We start from the raw sequence: 16,992 nt of genomic DNA, 5'->3' as shown, positions 1-16,992 counted from the left end.
CAAACAAGCTGCAATAAGAGCAATTAGTATTTACTTAAAGAGAGGAGAAAAGAAAGCATGAAGAGCTCTTAATGTGAACAAAGGTGGGAATGGAAGAGGAATGAAGAGAACAGAGGCAGAGTTTGAATTGGCTCTACTAGAGCAGAAATGTTAAGCAATTTCTTGAAACTATCTTCTCTCATGCATATGAGGCATTCAGCTTGCTTTGGCCCCTGTTCCGAAGGTCCCTGAAGTCTATTTATAAACTCGTTTGGACAATAGAGCTGTAAAAGTGCCTTCTTAACAAAAGATATTCTGCATTTTTACAGTGAATGCAGTGTACAACCCTGCTTCCAACAGGCTGTGAGGCGGAGTAAAGCGTACTGTAAGAGGAACAGAATGCACTGATTTGCAAACCCTTTTCAACTTTTATGCAATTGAATACAGTACAAAGAAAAGATATTTAACCTTCAAACAGATGAACTTAATTGTTTTTTGTGTATATACACTCATTCTGAATTTGATGCCTGCATACTCATGTGCTAATTCAATTTCATGGAAAGTTTTTCAATCTAAGACCATCTAGTGGTACCAAGAGCCGACGGTGTTCATTCCAACTGAAAACACAAAAGTGTTGGATGCAGAAAGGCCAGCTGCTTATCTGTTATGCAAAACACACACCCCTTGAATCAACGTAAATATTTCCAACCTCCCTTTTTTAATTGTGAGCATGAGCCCTTCCACAGACCATACCTGCTTACTTCTTCAAGGTGTTTGATGCATTTGGTTCAGAGAGGGATGCACTTATTGTCAGGCATCAGAGAGAAAGGAATAGCTCGGGGTTTGTTCGCGTGGATGCAGCTGTATTGATCTGCTCCTGGTGCTCTTAAAAAACACACACAAAGCTAGCTTCAGAGCGAACGCAGGGAGCTGTGGACTCACTTTTCATTTTGACTTCAGTGTTGTTTTTGCGTGTAGATGTTTCAGTCTTTTTTTATTCAGTTGTTCACTTTGTATGATAGCTCGTGTCATTTTTGCTTTCGGACATAGTTTATTGGTCTGAGTATGCTCCTATGGACAAAATAGCTCCCTATACATTATGTAGTTTGTTTTTAGTTCACATGTTGCCTTAGAAGTTGCCTGCATTTTAAGTGCTTATGTGTTTTTGTTTTATGTATTTAGTGGAGATGAAAGCTTAAAGGTTCTTTTTAATGTAATGGACATTGAATGAAATTCTTTCTGGAGGGGAGTTAGAAGGATGTACGTCAGAAAGCTGTAATAATGTAAATGTCTCCCTTCAGCTTTACATCCAAAACAATGACACATACTCTAAAGGAAGGATTAGATGTGATACAAGACAGGAATAACTATATTAGGCAATTCAGGAAAGCCCTGAATTAGGTCAAATGTTCACATTCTTTAGTGTCTCTGCTTGGTAATTACAGTATATTCAAAGTTTAGATTATCATCAAGGCAAATAAACTATGATTAAGGTATGGTTGACGTAAGGCAGCTGAAACATTTGATAAATGGAGTCAGTTTATTTAGCACTTTTATCCAAAGCAGTTAACAATTTGCCTCTCCTTTACCCATTCACACACACAAACACACACACAGGGATGATATCTGGTCTAACAAACAGGAGCAATTTGAACTATTTGAGTTTCAGCGCAAGAGCTAAAGAGTTGGTGCTCATGGAAAGTTTTGTTGAGTTCAAGGACACGTTGACATGATGGCAACAGGAGCTGGGGATGAACCTCCCAGCCCTTCAAACAGCGGATGACCCCATCTACCTGTTTAGACACAGCTGCCTCCACTTGGTTTAAGTTAGAGAAAGACCCGTGACAGGACACAAACTCCACACCTGTATGACAGTAAGACATGCTCCATGCTTATCCTCCACCCCGACCATCACACCTTTGCTTTCCTCCTTGCGACTTAAAGGACACACTTCTTCCTGCATTGGCAGTGGACCTGAGCTGCAGATTGGCAGTCACACCTCCTGCACCGCTCAGCCCCCTCTTGTTTAGGCAGTGCACCCATGTCTGCAACTCCCTAACATGGAGAGAACACTGCTGTGAAGTTAGCGGACGACACCACCATCGTTGTAGGCCAGATTACCATCAATGATGAGAATTCACATCAGGAAGAAATCAATGGTCTTGCAGGGTGGTGTGCAGAAAACAACCTACTGCTGAATGTCAGCCAAACTAAGGAGCTTATAACTGAGTTTAGGAAAGAGGAGGCAAAGACACACTCCTATTTATATAAGTGGAACTGAGGTGGAGTAAGGGAACAGTTTTAGGTTCCTGGGAATGACAAACGTCAGATGTCCTTCAATCACAAAGGGATAGCATCCATGCAATTAAAAAGGAGATATTTCTGAGTGAAATATCAGCATTAAAAGATCTTGATAAAAAATGAACCTTTGCTCCTATAGAGCAGATGCTTTTCCTGATGTCCATTTTTTCTGCTAAAAGCGTCAGAAAGTAGATCATGGAAATAATCACAGAGACTTACATTAATGAAAGTAACAAAAGGCTACCACCATATTTTTATCACTTTTATTATTTTGTATGATAATGCCTTTGATTAACATAACTCATTTTCAGATGGTGCCTTTATTGCTATATGAGTGAGTCAATTGCGGCAATTTGATTTGCTGCAAAATGTGTTTTGATGCTAGCCTGACCTAGCATCGAATATGACAGAATAATTATATTATTTTCAAAAAAGCTTTAGGCAGATAACTAAACACCATATAGATACATCATATTGAACTGAATACCTGGTACCTAATTCTCATGCAGCCAGTTGGCAGAAGTCCAAGAGCATAGCATGGTTTCGCTTATTAGTTCTCATCATGGGCCAGGAAATCTTTGTGGTCCTTGAACACTTGTTCCCTCACTTTTTATTCCTATAATCTTCTAGCTGTGCCAGTGCATAGGTCATGCAACATTATGCATGATTGCTACTGCCGCATGTTTACAGAATGTTTACTTCACACCTTCACACCCACAAATGCAGAGGTTATAAATGAGGCCACAGGTCTGATTTACCAATTATAACCCCCGTGTTTTAGGTCTGTCTGGAAGCTTCTCTAAATTCACCATCCCATAGTGGACCTGGTAACTTGCATATTAACATAGAGAAAATTGGTTGACCTAAGAGTGTGAGGGTTGTGATAAGAGGAAAAACACACAGTGGATGTGTGGGTAGACATTTTCATAATTGCCAAGTGTGTGTGAGTGTGTGACCTTTCTGCTACACTGTGTCATTCATTCATATCAGTGCAGGTCAAGCAATCTGTTCTGTGTCCTAACCCTAACCCGCCCACAGGCATCTTTTATGTTACCTGTGGACAATGATCATGTGAGATAATTACAGAGGTTGATATACAGAGCTGCTTGAAAGTTTGTGAACCCTGTACAATTTCTAGCATAAATGTGATTAGAACTTCATTAGGTCCTGAAAATACATAAAGGCAGCAAAGCAGGCACAGTTGGGATGAGGTTCCTCGGCTGGAATGCAGTGTTTAATTTCTGCCAAACATGAAACATCTCATTTAAACCAAAAATCCTCCCATAGATGTCTGTGGAGACTCTCAGTCCATCATGTCATGGTTATCCAAGGTGGGCTGAATCAAGGACTACTGGACTTGATTCTACAAACTTGAAAACATTTCACATCCAACAGGCTTCTTCAGTTCTAACTGACTGGTGGAGTGCCAGGTATTTAACCAGTGTGGGGTCATTATCAAGGTCATTGATACCACCCGGTTCGTGGTGCTCCTGGCTGTGTAATGGTGGTCATTAGAGTCATTGGAGTGACCTGAGGCCAAGTGTAAAGTTGTTGGAGTTGTCACATGAGGCCAGCTGTGAATAGTTGTTAAATCTCCTGGGATGGGTTGAAAGGACAGCACTGAAAGTGGGACATAATTGTCGAGGGATGTTTTTTTTTTTTTCTACCATCTTCTGATTCTTCTATTAGCCTTGTGGTTCATCCAGGTGGCCTTTAGCCAACTTTAGACAGGCAGTGATGTTCTAGTGGCTTCGAGTTGTGGCTCTCTCCTTACAATCCTGCCTGATGGTGACATTAGCCAATGCTAGAGAGGCCTGTAGATCCGCAGATGTTATCCTGGGGTTCTTTGTGACCTCCTTGACAATTACACACCTTGCTCTTGGAATGATTTTTGTTGGATGATCACCCCTGCGGAGAGTAACAGTGGTGTTGAATTTTCTCCATTTGTTCACTATCTGTCAGTGACAGTGGTTGGTAGTGGTTGGTTGATAATGACACAGGCAGATGTTCCTTCAATCGAGCATGGAAACTCATAACTGATTATGACAATCCCAGTGATTTGCATACGTTTTAGGTTTTGCTAAATAAAGAAATAAGTAAGTAATAAATAAGTATATTTTCATCCACACACACACACACACACACACACACCCATCCTGTTGGCCTTCGTCCTGCACTGTTTTGTGTCGAGATCCAGTGTATGGCAGCTCCATTCTGGTGATGTGCTATGCAGTTTTCACCATCCTCTGCCTTCTGTTGAGGGCAGTGCAGTTGCCACACCAGGCGTTGATGCACCCAGTCAGGATACTCTTAGTTTTGTGCATGTAGAAGCTGCAGGTGTTCAGCTTCCTCAGCTTGCAGAGGCTGCCCACTTTGCCAGACTGTCAATGATGCTAATGCCCTTGCTTTCCAATCATCTGAACCTGAACCCTAGCCTGAACCTATACCTGATCTTTTCTTGTGTTTTGACCAGTTGCTTGTTCGTGACCTGCTAATCTGTCGTGCCCCTCTTTGAGCTGTTTGTTGAGATGTTGTTTTGTTTTCTTGTTGCCAACCTGTATCTTTCTCTTCACTTCATCAATAAACTGATGAACACTTCCTATCTGCCTCGACTATCTGCATATGGTTCCCTTTCTTTTTGTCATGCACTCACCTGCCTGACACAGAAACCCATGGTTTCCATGTTTTTTGCACTCAGCTGTGGGTTTGTAGGAATTGTTTTTGAGTTTGTTAGAAAAAAAAAGATCAACAATGCAGGCAGCAGTAGGACAGAGAGGCGTTTGGGATGCCAGCATGAGGGAATTCCTTCACTGGCCTCTCTATAACTCTGTTCTGCTTCAGTGGCCTGTGCATCTGGCAAGAAGGTGAAGTGCTTTCACCACAAAATTAAGTCTTAATAAAATGGTGCAGCTAACAGCTGGTTATGGTAACCGGGGGGGTGAAAGCCATCAGAAAGAGCCTCTTTGTTTTCTGAGAGTTCGGCACAAGGCGGCCGAACGTCACACAGCTGGCCCCTGATAGCGGCTTGTCTCCTGGACCGAGCAATAAGATAAAGAGTCCCTTGAGAAAGCCATGTGGAAAGCAGCCAGCAGCAGCTCCTGGAATGCCTTCTTGTTTCCTGGAGAATAAAAATGTTTCATTCATCTAGCAACAACAACATACAGGCCTGAGTGTGTCTGAAAATCTCTATTTTTTTTTTCCACAGTACCTTTTGAAAACAAATAATTGGATCTACTCTGAACATGTATTTGAAAGATTTAAAGTATCCAATTATTCTTTTAAAAATAGTGCAGAGGGTGTTCTTTTATCATTCAGAGATATTCAGAAAGTAGAAGCAAAGCAAAACTGCAGTTTTTCCACCCTTAAATCCTGTTCATGATCGAACAGGAACATAATAAAACTCAGGTATTCTAACCATTCTGGTTTCAGCTGAAGCTTGGAATTACACTAATAGTACCATTAAAACCAGAGCCAGGTCAAGTTGAAACCAATTCCAAAGTCAAGAATTAGTCCATTTCAAAACAAAAGCAAACATTTTGTAACTTCTTAGCAGAAGAAGCTGAAAACAGCAGTTTTGTGGTTTAACTTGTCAGATTTCTGCAGTGATGTAGAAGTGTACTGCAGGGTGTGTCAGTACACCGTGACATCACTTCTGGAATCACACACAGTGATGCTGGACGTGACCAGCTACGTAATTTTTGTTCTGTTTGGTGGATGAAGGAAGTTGTTGGACAGACAAGAGAAAAAAGTAGCACAAATGTTTTTTTGTTTTCATTTCTATGCATTCCAGATCATTGTCCGGGCCCCCAAAAGTTGCATCCAACATGTGTGTTTCAGTGTGCTCCACTGGAGCATTGTTATCCTTTATTTATTTTTTTCTTTTGTTTGTTTCGTTTGTTCCATGCACTGTTGTGTATGGGTGTGTGTTGTATTCCCATTTCTGACACCATACGATGTGTTTGTTTTAGTCCTTCTTGTGTTGTGCATCCAATCAGTATTGACAGCACAGCCACTAACCCCTGAAAGTACCTGGAACTTGGATCTATTATCATGTCCTGAACAGGGCCGAATGAAGCTCCAGGAGCATATCCTCAAAGAGAGTGAAGAAAAGTGAAAATTAAAGCGTAACCTATGACAATATGGATTGATGTTGCCTTACATTGCATCAACTTCTTGGACTATTTGTTCTCTAGCTCTAGTCATTAAATTTGTGTCTGTGTTTGGGTCTGGGGAGGTAGTGTACTGTAGTCAAGCCAGTTCAATTTCAACTTTATTTACAGAGCTCAACATCACAGTTCCTCAAATAAAATCTCCCCAAAATACTTTACAGACATGCAATAGATGCTGCTTACACAGAGAAGACAAACATAGTAAGTATGGACAAGATGACAGACTTAGAGATGAATGGTAAATATATATGACGATATATAGAAGGATGTCATACAACTTACTGGGGCTGACTAAGCTAAGAATTGATTCACATGACCTTCTCTTCAGCATGGAGCTCTGGAATTAAGACAGACCATACAAACACACAAGAGGCAAAGCTCAAGCACACCATTCACACAGGTTGGAGAAAGGAAATAAGCACACAGAGGGAGAGGGAGGCAAGGACAACCTGCCCACAAGAGAGCGAAAGAGAGACAAGAGGAGAGGCTCCAAACATGAGTGAGGCGCTGAAGACCAGGAGAAAGAGAGGTCCAAGGACAGCCCATGGTCCAGCAGAGAGGAGGCTGAGTGACAGAGAGGTCCTGGAGGAGAAACTAGGGAGAAACTAGGGAGAAAGAGAGGCAGAGAGAGAGAGGATCCATATTCCACATCAGAAAATGTTGATGTATATTCCTATAGGAATATGCTGCATTCTTTCAGATGAGCAAGACTTTAACCATGTGAGAGCCAGGCCAGAGGTGCCACACTGTTTATCCAGGAGTCCACAGAGATCTAAAACCACACTGAGATCTAGTAATAGAGGCACTGAGGTGGAATCCAAATCCATAGTAATCTGCTGAGACACAACTCTCTTGTACTTGAAAGTCGAGTAAAAGGTTGAAAAGACTGGTTGCTAATTATTCTGATACCCTGGATCAAGGTGTGGTTTCTTAAGTAGAGGTTCAACCACAGTGCTTGCTGTGTGTTTGCCACTGCGAGAGACACCGTTCACAGACATTGTTAGAATCTGGAAAGATATCAAAGATGTGGAAAACATTAAGTTTTCTTTAATGTTGCTTTTAGAACTTTAGAATTACACCAACAAGTCAGTGCTCTTCTCATCCAATAGGAAGACCTTAAGCGAGCCTTTAAGGAGGTGCTGCACCAGGTAGGAGAGGATGAAACATTTGGATATTTTTAGACGCAGAGCTGAACAAACTCCCCACAAAGCTGCTATTGTTCCTACTGTCTGAAGGCTTGCTGGTCCACAGAGGGATGGCATTGTTTTATCATGTAATGCTACCAGTGATCTGTTCAATGATAGCACACTGTGTTTGGTAAAGTAAGACAGAAGTATATCACAGCCACTATTAGGTCACCTCAGCTCAGTGTAGTGTTTGACTGAGTCCTGCTGAGAACAAATGAAGGTGAAAGCAGAAACCGCCTCCTTTAAGACAGCATTCCAGAGGCAAAAAAAAGAAAGAAAAGGGAAAATGCCGTTTGTAAAATAATACAGAGCTCAGGAGAGATTGACAAAGTGCCATTTTAAGATTATCCCTTGCTTTAAATGTTGTCATTTGTGTAAGTGACCATTCAAATATGCTTGCATTAAAAGTCATATAGCCTCTCCAAGCAAAGCAGGCACACACATGTGCACAGCTATCCTCTGAAAGGCAACACCCTGGTAGTGTGCCAGTGTGAGTGGAATGACCTGAACAGGCTCGGTGGAGATTATTATCAGATGATACTTTCCACACAGGAGGAAGAAAGTATTGTTAGATTATCTTCCACACCCCACTCAAATAGTCCCAACACATGATCATATTAAATATGATATTCCTTAAAATATAATAGATAGAACTGAAATAAGGACATCATTTTCATATTGCTGATGATGATCAGATGATGCCCAAAATGAAAATTTATCATTTTCTCCTGTCAACACAGGAAGGTTTAAGGTCATTGTCAACTACTGACAGCTCTGGGAGTAAAGGGGGATTATTGTTGAGTGTTAAAAGGTTAGCCTCTGTACCAAAGCCATAGCTACATGAAGTTGATTTGAAGTTGGTTTGAAGTTTGAAAGTAGAATGAAAGGTTGAAAAATTGCTCAGTGTCCTCTTGTATCCAGACTTTTCTCTTGTTTTTACCAATCCGCATATATCTGTATTTTTGTCATCATACTGTGATTTTTATTTTATTTTTTTCAAGTATACAATTCAGTTAAGAAGGCCATCAAAAATTAGAAACAATCAGAATCAGCAGAAACATTTGGTTTGTCCAGTACATTCTTAAAAAAAAAGACAACACTGAGGATTGCCGTGGTGGATGACAGAAGAATCCTTTCCCTCATAAAGAGAAAAAGCCCTTTTCAACTGTGAGTCATTTCAAGAAGACTCTCCACGATAAAGAGAGTAACTGCAAGAGTTTACCACAAGATGCAAATCACTTATAAAACTGAGGAACAGAACAGACCAGGTTACAACTAGCAAATAATTACCTCCAAAAACATGCAGAGTTCTGGAACAAGATATTCTGGAGTGATGAGACACCAGATACCAGAGTGGTGGAAAGAGGAAAATATGGAGGAGAAAAGGAACTATCCTATGCATATCACCTCATCTGTAAAACATGGTGGAGGTAATGTTACGGCACGAACATGTATGGCTGCCAGTGTAACTGGCTCCCGCATATTTAACGATGACATGATCATGCAAGATCACACAAGATTACATGAGATCAGGCCAGCTGAGAATCCATCTTTGCATGCTTCAAGTTATGCGCTTGTGGCAAAACCACAGTGGATTAGACCAATCAGCATCCAACAAGGAACTACTGGCAGCTATGGGTTGCCGTGGTTTAGGTGTCACATTGAGAGAGGAGACTGTTCAAAAACAACAATGGTGGCTCCTAAAGAGGCTAGTATAGATGCTACTGAGCCATCAATTACATCAGAACTGAAGAGCATTTCCCGATAGGAAGGATGTTTTCACTCTGATCCCAACTGGCTTCAGCTGGAGTCCTACTATGTCATGAGGTTTGTAGATGACCATGCATTTTGCTGTAAAGCCCTTGTATGTGTATTGTTTAAATCTGTGATCATGGATCCCTGGTTTGGATTTGGAGTCATAAGACATCCAGCTGAGAACTGTTATCTCTGTCTAAATTATCACCTGTTGGTTTTGCACTTGTTTAGCTCACCACCTCCAAAGTGCAAAATTAACAACCAAATTAATTCAGTGAATCCACTGAAGTGGATCAATTTAATATCAAAAGTTGTGACTACTCGATTCTCGATTGAATTCCTTCTCTACTTCAAAGAGATTGAGAGGACACCGACTTGGTCTAAATGAGCATTTATTTACCTACCATCTACTAACACAGGTTAAATAACATGATAATCGCACACTAATGGTTAAAGTGGAACAAACTAGCAATATTGATCTGTGGATGATAGGGATGTAACAATACCAGAAACTCACAGTATGATAATACCTTGATAAAATGTCCACGAAACAATATTTATTACGATATCAAGAGAAAGAAATTACTTGGAAAAATGTTCTTTTTTCATAAATTAGTGTGTATATGTTGTTTTCAAATAAAATTGCCACATGCCTCACTTAACCTAGCTTTTCATTTCCCACTCACTGCTTATAACACGAGCTGTGACTGTAATACAGCTCTGAGGAGCTCGTGAAGTCCACCCATCAGCGGCTATTGAGATGCACTCTGCTTCTTTGAGGCTCTGGAACCTTCAAGAACTAAAAAAGAAAAATATATTTTGCTACAAAATAACGAAAAATATTGCCATAAAAAACATACTGGCAAAAATTTGATTCGAATTTCACAATTTAAACAGAAATTGCACATGGATTGAAACTGCACATGGTGGGTACAGATATGTTAGTCCAGTGTTTACTCTATTGCTAAATAATAAATATATATGGTCACAGCAGAATAAAAGTATATATGCATAGTTTGAGTACTTAAAGAGAATGAAAAAGTAATATTGCACAAGGTATTTTGTGCGTGTGATTGCAGGCTGAAGAAAACATAAATCACACATTAGTGCAAAAACAGTCTGAATATGGACTCAGTGCTACATTTAGCAACGCTGGAGTTGAACACTCTGACAGCTGTTGATATGAAGGACCCGCAGTAGCGTTCCTTCTTACAGAGTAGACGGAGCAGTCTGTTGCTGAAGGAGCTGCTGAGGGGTTGGCTAACATCCTTCTCCCACCTACTTCCTCAATGGTATCCAGAGGACAGTCCAGTCTCCTGACCAGTTTCTTCAGCCTCTTCCTGTCCCTCTCAGAGCTTCCACAGCCCCAGCAGACCACTGTGTAAAAGACTGCAGATGAAACCACAGAGTCATCGAAAGTCCTCAGTAATGTCCTACATACTCCAAAGGACCTCAGTCTTCTCAGGAGATGGAGACGACTTTGACCCTTCCTGTTCAGGGCATCAGTGCTAGTGGACCAATCCAGTTTATTGTTGAGGTGGACACCCAGGTATTTTTACTCTCCCTCCTCTTCAGCAGTGATGGTTGGATTATGATCTAAATCCCTCTTCTTCTCATTCAATAGGGTTTTCAGTCCAGGGGACACCCAGAGTTTGTTGTTTGGGAAACACTGCACCTTCTTGGTAGGCACAGTGTTAATATAGTCCGTGATCCAGGTTGTCAGACTGTCGATGTCTTCCCATCGGTTGGCACCAGAGTGGCAGGCGAACTGGGACATGTGGGCCCAGTGCAGAACTTGGGAATGGACTGAATCAGGCACAAACAGATGTTCCATTTCCTGGATCAGGCTGGAGCTGTTGAGCCTCCCTGACTATGGACTCTATTTCCCATGTTACCGCAGCCGGCAGGTATGAAGAGGGAAGGATGGATTTTCGATGACTGGTCTCATCGGCACTGTGCTGCCAGGAGAGGACATCAGATTTAACATTTCTTGTTCCAGGCTGGTAGGTGAGGGAGAAATTGAACTGACTGAAGAACAGGGACCGCCGTGCCTGGCGAGAGTTGGGTCCTTTAGCTGACTGGATGTAGGAGAGGTTCTTATGGTTGGTCCAGACCACAAATGGTTGCTCTGAACTCTCCAACCAGTGACTCCACTCTTTCAGCACCATCTTGACCTCGAAGAATATCCTGTCTCTGACATCGTAGTTCCTCTTGTTTGGTGTTAGTCTCCTGGGAAAGAAAGCACACGGTATCTATGCTAGAATGTTGAGATAATTCTGCTCCTACCCCAGTATCAGAAGCATCCACCTCAACCACAAACTGCGGGGTCAGGTTGGATGAGGATTGGGGCTGATGTGAACTCTTGAGTTTTGAGTGTGTTTGAGAGTGTGAGGTGCAGACATGACACACAAACTGATCTGCTCAGAATGCTTACCTGACAGGGTTAAGGTGATCAGTGCAGTGTGTTACCTCAGCCAAGAAACTGCTGTTTAGGGCATTAGTTGTGACAGGGCTCCAGTGGCAATCCACAATGTTCGGCCATCTCTTTATTGATAAAGTTGTCCTCCACCCCAGAATCCACCAATGCTTGGAGCTGAAGGAAGAGAGACTGAAAACACAGGGTGGCAGGTAACTGCATCTTAGACATGGGTTAGGTGCTAGTTGCGGACTCACCAATACCCCCACTGCTATACGTGAGCCTGATCTTTTGCTTTCCTGTAACAGGTAATACATGCTTCAGTAATAAAGTAATAAAAGATAACAAACAAAAATAAAAATGAAAGTGTTAGGGAGCTCCTGGCCACTGCATCTGCATGTGCCATCATCACCATGGTAGATTTCATTTGACTGGCTGCAATATTTTTTCAAGGCGTTTCAGATGTAACCATAGAGGATGCATCCTACTACATCTGTCAGTTGTTTATTCTAAACATTAATACAGGCACACTATCACGCTGCCACGCACATGCATGTATCCCGACTGAAAATATGTTTCTATTTGAATGTCTGTGTCGCTGTGTCAGTTGTTCAGCTACATATGTGTATGTATGTATGTATGTGTACTCTTTCCTGATCAATGAACAATGCAGGTGGAGGCCAACAGTTCTCTAGAGCTTCAAATTACTTTTCAGCAATTAAAACCAATCCATGACGATTCATCCAATCCCCCTCAAACTGTCATGCTGAATGGACACTGAGACTGTGTCTACAGAGGATGCGTTGTATAAACAGCACATAGAATCTTATGGGAGATACCGACTAGATGAAAAAAAAAATGACTTGAAGTGTAAACAGATGTTTTGGGTTGCAGCTAGCATGTAATGTACATGTGAACCGTGGGCAAGTGTAAACAGCCATGTGGATTAAAGTGGAATCTCACACATATGAAAAATGTGGTTGAAATGTTCCTGTACAGACATAAGGTAGAGATGACTGTCAGCAATGTTGTTGAACACAGTAATGCTGAACACAGGGTCAGATACACAACTAGACAATTCCGGCGCCGCCGAAATTTTGACAGTGGCACGAGGGAGCTGCTGGTGTTATCTATACCACTGTTCCTCAAGCCTGGTCCTGGAGTACCACTGCCCTGCATGTTTTAGATGTATCCCTGCTCCAGCACACCTGATTCAAATGAATGGCTCGTTATCAGGCCTCAGCAGAGCCCAGTAACGAGCTGAGCATTTGAATCAGGTGTGTTGGAGCACACCTTACATGGAGCATGGAGTATTGGCTTACATGGAGCAGCAGAGCAGGGAACCTGGTGCAAAATCCCTATTTATTTAAATTTGGTGGGGCTAACCCTTTAAAATTGAAATCAGAGGTGAGAAGAGACGTTTGTCTACAAAAAGATCCAAAAATTATGTGTCTCCTATTCACCGTTTGGAGTTTATTGCAATAAAAAAAAAAAAAAAAATCAGGCGATTTCTCACTGCCTCTCTGGGGGAGAAATTCTGGGCATTTTGTGTGTGTGTGTGTGTGTGTATGTATCTGTCGTTGTGTGCGACTGCGTATGTGTGTGTCTTCATCTGTTTGTTTGTGTGTGTGTCTGCTTGAACTACACATTTATCAAATTGTCTCAAGTATTTTGAACAAGCAGCCCAACCAGCTCCTACATGGAGGTGTGTCTGGTATATGTGTGTCTGAATGTGTATGTGTGTGCGTGTGTAAGTTCTGCCTCACCTGCTGATAATTACCTCTCTACCTTTCCCACATTTTACCTGTTCCTGTTCAGTTTTCACGTGCTTGTTTTTAATCACTTTTTAGCTGTTGGTTAGTCCTGTTTGTGTGTGCGTGTGTGACTACTGTCTCAACCTTTTTGGCAAAGTGCTTTCTGAAGCTGAATTTAGCTGCTTGTTGGACAGAGATTGTTTTCAAACAATGCCCTTGTTTTGACTGAACTCGTTAAGAGGACAACTTTGATCTTAATGGATTTAATCATTCTCAGGCTGGTTGTCCTGCAGATGTGTGTGCGTGGGTTATTGACCAGTATGTGTGTGTAAATGACAGTTGCACCTGTTCAACTCTTCCCTTGAAAAGCTACTTTTTCGCTGTCGGTTTCTTCCGAACAACTTGTGATTGTGACAAAATGGTAGCTGCTATCAAAAAACCGATTACACTGTGAGATGCAGACAAGTCTGGGCCAGATGTACGTGTGTTTTATGTCCAGATATTCTTTAGAAAAATGACTAAATGGTCGATTTAAAAAGACACCGGCAGGCTGCGACTCAGAAAACAGGAGATTGTATGGGTTTAAATGGAGCAGCAGAGCAGAGCAGCTGGTGCAAGATCCCTCTTTATTTAAATTTGGTGGGGGCTAACCCTTTAAAATTGAACTTTGACGAGAGAAGAAAGGTTTGTCTACAAAAAGATCCAAAAATTATGTGTCTCCTATTCACCGTTTGGATTTTACGGCAATTTTAGAAAAAAATTTCAGGCGATTTCTCACTGGCTCTGTCACTCTAACTGATGATGTCATCCACTGTAGGGGGAGAAATTCTGAGCATTCTTTTGAGAAACTGGTCTTCAGATGGTCATAGCTCGAAAACCGTAAGAGATATCAAAAAGTGAAGTGAGGTTCATTTTGACCCGACAAAATTATCTACGTTTTAAAGTTTGAATGAAGTCTCTAGGAGAAAGTATGGCGAAGCAGTGGACAATTGAAAAAGGCTGAAATTTGAGGAAATTTCCCCATTCATTTCTTATGGGAAATTCTTCACAGTTTTTTGCGTATAACTTTGTGAATTATTGACGAAAGAGCTATAAAAGGCATAGCACACCATTCCCGATCGAGCTGCACATTTTGATATATAGTTTGCGAGAGTTTTCTCAAAGCTGCGGGACTAGTTACGCGCCAAAATTCTGGCGGAAGATGAAAAAACATGCGGGATAACAATAGTGACGCTCAAAGAGCTATAGAGGCAAGTGGCTCTTGCGTTGCCTCGTGCCACTAATTACAGAATGTCAACACATCAACTGGCTATAGCCAGTTAGCCATAACAAATTTCAGCCATAAATCAAGAATTGGGTTCGATCAAATGAAAATATTATCACTTTATTGTATTTCATTAAAAAACACATTTTCCTCCTGTAATGATGATCAAATACCACAGGATCAGAGCTGATAGAGAATCTGCTTGGATCCGCTCACGTATGACACACAGACATGGATGGATTACAAGACAATGAGCCCCTGGGCGCAGACATGTAAAAGGTCCCCACGCCCCCTACATAGGAGCGAGACCTCCAGACTGAAAGAGCCCCAAAGGACTGCAAACAAGGGGGCCTTGTCATCTTGAGTAACATGAGGTATTTCTTTGTGTGTCACTTTGTGGTGGTTTTTCATCTCATTGTGGTTGTTTTGAGTATCTTTGTGGTCTTTTTTTATTCATTTTGTCGTGGTTTTGAATCATTTGGTGGTCATTTTGTGTCTGTGATCTTTTTTCAGTCACTAAGAACTGAGTGGACCCGTGAACTTTGAATACAGTGACATCGCTACAATAAACTTCAATGGTAAAGAAATGCAAGCAGTCAAATGTCTTCCGAATGATTGTATGTTGTGTGTTATAGATATTGGTGTATTGTCCCGAATGATCAACTGTATGCTGTAATAAAATGCGTCCTGTATAAATGCATATTTTGACCCCCAGCACATATATCTTAAAAAGCAGAGCTACTGTCAAAAGGACTGTTATGTCTGTCCCCTTTAATATCTCACAGTAAATTCATCACACAACAACAAAGGAAAACAGACAGAGCTGACAAATCAGAAACGTTAACTTTAGTTTATTCACACATTGTTTTTTACATCTGAAAATCTGCATATTCTGTACATTCAGTAGTTAATGGTGTGGAAGACTTACAGCCATTTGATAGCCACATAAGACATGTATGAAGTGTTTCCCTGACTGTGACAACCAAAGTCTGCTGAAGAACTGATTGGAGAAGGCAGTCAATGTTTGACAGACTTATTTACACACAATACAAAACTGCTGCTGCAAAATGGCGTATCAAATCCAGAATCAGGTACAAAAAGATGAACAGCATGGAACATGAAACAGAACTGACATGTGGTGGAGAATATTCTGGCACGATGAACAGTGAATAACCTTTAGTGTTTATTTTCACCTCGGTTTTGAAATACTGCATTATAAAAATGGTTTGTGAGTCGAGGAGAGAGCTGCATCCAGAATTCTAGTTTTCAGAATGCATCATCAAAAGAATTAGTAGTAATACTCAAATCAACTGGATTAAAGACAACAGTAAAACTACTTTTGGGCATACGCCAAAAACCCAGGTCATATGCAGAAAAACAAACACTCCTGATTTTAGTTATAGTTCCACTTCAGCGGCAGCCACTTTTAGTGGACATAGCCTACAAAGGTGTGTCATTTGGAAGACTGAGGGCTACTGGGCTGAACCTGTGCACTAAAAGAGACACTCTAGCCTCACAACAACTAATTCAGATGATACTACTGAGAATGTCATTCTATTTTAAAGAGGTCTCAAACAGCTGACAAAGTAGTACATAGCCAAGGTAAACATCTTCCAAATCCATCATTTTCACATCATATCCAAACTGCGAACTGCTGACACATGGACCAAAACACCTGGTAGAGCGAAGTGGTCACTTAATACGCTACCAGACTGTACAATGGCAACATTGGCATCCATCCAGCAATGAAATTAGGCCCCTATAAACTGAGTGATCGTCGTGATGCTACAGGTTTGTTGTATGTCGCATTGCGTGAGTTGGCCTAATAAATGGTTGCAATCTCTGGTATCAATTTAAAGGCACGTCAGAGTGTGCGATGTAAATTAAAACTATATATGCGAGCAGAGATGTCAGTCAGTCATGTTTTCAAAATACAGATTCAGGTCTAAAGCTGCAAGCTTCAATTGTAGCACTGACCCTAAAAAATTGAAATTTAAAAAAAGAAGTGCGAGTTACGTTGGACAATGCATTTCATGCTATAGTCTGATTGGTTGGTATGACAAGCAGAAGTCATGTTGTGAGAAATTGGAACTTGGTCCTGAATCAGATGTCAGTAAACGTGTCTCACCACCACTGTCAGATGGATTAAAAGTATACTGTGGAGTTT

Source organism: Chelmon rostratus, chromosome 1, assembly GCF_017976325.1.
Source record: "Chelmon rostratus isolate fCheRos1 chromosome 1, fCheRos1.pri, whole genome shotgun sequence".
NCBI classification, from domain to species: Eukaryota; Metazoa; Chordata; class Actinopteri; order Chaetodontiformes; family Chaetodontidae; genus Chelmon; species Chelmon rostratus.
The sequence above is the reverse complement of the archived record's forward strand: the minus strand, read 5'-3'. Positions refer to the sequence as shown.